Below are 3076 nucleotides of genomic sequence, written 5' to 3' on the forward strand. Positions count from 1 at the left end.
AACTGGGGATGAGGGTGGAGAAAACAGTGCAACAATGAATGAATGAAAACCCAAAATCTCTGTAAATGTTCATTAAAACTAATAAAATTTAATAATAATAAAAAGAAAATTCTGTGTCAGAAAGTTCCATCAGACTTTCTGGCTTCAGGAAATCCATTGATATTGTATCACCTTTTTGAGGGTGACATCTTACTTTGCACTTGTGTAAGGTGTGAAATAGCCTGTTTCTTAAGTGACATTGCTGTGGTAGAGTTTTTCATGCCTGAAGCAATGATAGGTTCTTGATCTGAATTCACTGCTCTAGAAGAGGGTTAGCGGTTACTCTGCCTGTATTTCTCACTGAACTTCTGAACTAAGGGAAGGTTCTGTCCAGGGCCTGTGAAAGCAGCCTCTTTTTACAGCTAAGTTAGATCAAGGTGCTTCAGATTAAAGGCAAGTTAGTTGACTGGATGTAGAGGCACAGGTTCGGTGTGGAAAGGTGTGGAGTGGGCACAGGGGTGGGGCAGGCATGCGTGGGGACCTCGCTCAGATTCCAGCTGTCCAGGTGGGCTCATGTGAGTTCCTCTCTCAAATTCCAGCTGTTTGGCTCTCACCCAGTGAGGCTCTGGGTCTGGCAGGGCTTAAGAAAACCCAGTCCCGCTGTCCTGCTTGCTCCTGGTGGGTGGTTCCCTCAGTGGTTCAGCTGGTGGTTTTTGTTGGGGCTCGGCTGTCAGCTCCTGCTGGGGCCTGTAGCTTGTTGCTCCTGTGGCTCTCAAACTAATTATTTTAATAATAGTTCTCACTCAAATTGTCTGTGCATCACTCTCTCTGTGTGTCACTCTCTCTGCCTTTGTTACACTTTCTGGAGCTGCTTTCATTATTCTTTATTTTTGGTTTTGGAAAATCTTATTATGTTCTCTTGAGGTCTGTCATGTTTGGAGGTCAATCAGCTTTGAATGTATATTTCTCTCTCTCTCTCTTTTTTTTTAAACACATGGGAAGTTTTCTTCCAGTAAATCTTTTAAACACTTTTCTCATTGCTTTCCCTCCCTTCTTTCTGTTTTAGAATTCTGATCATATATATGTACTTTTATTTTTTTGCTTGTTTCCCACATATTTCTTACATTTTCTTTGCTTTCTTTTATTTATTTTATTTTACTTCTAATGTTTACTCTATCAGATTGGTCTTAAGGGCTTTGTCTTATGTTTCACTGACGAAGCATTTCACTTCTTCAGTCTTACTCTTTTGTCCATTCAGTATTTTAACAATGTCTAAAATTTTGGTCTTGCTATTCTGGGTTCAATTTCCTGTTTTTCTATGGTGTCTATTTTTCCTTTGGCTTTATTTATTTGGTCTTGTATTGACTTATTAAGATTTTGTCTACTTTTTAAATTTTGTTTGTGATTTCCTCCAATTGTCCATACTTTTTTCCAATCCTGTGAAAATACTTGACTGTCATTCTTCTGAATTCCTTATCAGGAAGTTCCAACAGCCTTTCTTTTTCTGAAAAATCTGTTGATTCTATGTTTTGATCCTTTTTTTTATTTTTTAGGTTTTCTTTAAATTTCTTTTTAAAACTTTTTTAATCCTTTTTTTGATGAGAGCTTGTCCTGGTTTTTGGGAGGTTTGATGTGATCTGTTGTCTCCAGGACATTCTGGTGGTCTCATGTTTGTAGACTTTCATCTCCCTTCTTTTGGGGTGTGTGTGTGTGTGTGTGTGTATGATAGCAGATGTATCAACCATGTAATTATCTGTTTGTTGTTTGCATAATGCAGTTAATTGGGGGTGAGAATGGGGAGAGCTCATGATGACTGCTATCTGATGCTAGACTGGTGAAGCAGGCATTGGTCCTTGCTGTGCGGTCTTCAGTGTGGCGCAGTGGGCCCAGTGGTAAGTGGGACAAGTGGGATAATTCATAGTATAGGTCTCAGGAGCTGCTGAGCCCAGTGAGTCAGTTGTCTCTGGGGCCTCTAAGATACTCTACCTACCTGCATGGGGCAGGCTAGCTGCAGGGTGGTGCTGGTGTAGTGTGGGGCCAACAGTGAGCATAACATGGAGGGCTTTTCTTAGATGCTGTACATTAAGACAAGTCAGTGCTCATCGTGCATTACTCTGAATTACTGCTCCTGAGCATATCATGTCAGCTAAAAATGAGGCAGGGCCATGGGCTGCCATACATGAGACCTGTAGGCCTCTAGGTGTGGTGCAGTATCAGGCCAGCAGTAAGCAAAGCAAGAGGGCTAGTAAACTTATGCCTTTTCTCCCAGGATAACTCTAACTCTCAAGTCAAATATTACTTGAATCTCTGAACCACAGAACCTTCCCATAGAATGTGATCATGCATGTTACAGGGTGAGCATGTAGTGAGGCCACTAAGCCACAATGGGTCATGGTGAGGATGGGGCCAACAGTAGTCATGGTCTGAGTGTTGAGGAAATGGTTCCTTTCCCAGGGCTGACCATCAGAGCAATTCACCTGCACCTGTGTGAGTGCTCCCAGTGCCCAATTTAACATGGTGGAAGCCTGATCTCCAGAAGAATTTATACAGGGCCAAAGGCCATCCTATGCATTAAGATGGACGAACACTCTGTTGATCTCTAGTCGTGAATGGGGACAGTAGAGATCACCCTTTTCTCTTTTCTTGGTGTATGCCAGCGACTGGCGCCTTACTGCTGCAATTCTGGGAGTCTGCAAGGTTCCTGTAGGAGAACTCAAAACAGAGGCATCAGTTGGGTTCCTTCACAGTTATTTGCTTTGTCTGTCTCTTCTGTCAGTGTGTTTGCTCAGTGTCTTCTTTCAATCAATAGCTGATGTTTATAGTTTTCTGTAAGTTTCAGGACACCAGGATTATAACCCACATCTGCTTTTCTTTGTTTTTCGGTATCTTTGTTGGAAAGAAATTGGTTTTTCTATCTGTCTAGTCAGCCGTCACACCAGAAATCATGCCAAATAAATTACTAAATGTATGCAATTATAAGAATGATGAAGATCCAATCTTACTGCCTCAGTTTTTGAAGGATTGAATCAAGACGCAGACATTCAAAATATGAATTAGATGAAGATTACTATTTTATTAATTACTTTTCTTTTATATT

The sequence above is a fragment of the Elephantulus edwardii genome, unplaced genomic scaffold, assembly GCF_000299155.1.
Source record: "Elephantulus edwardii isolate Elephantulus edwardi_28Jun2011 unplaced genomic scaffold, EleEdw1.0 scaffold00177, whole genome shotgun sequence".
NCBI classification, from domain to species: Eukaryota; Metazoa; Chordata; class Mammalia; order Macroscelidea; family Macroscelididae; genus Elephantulus; species Elephantulus edwardii.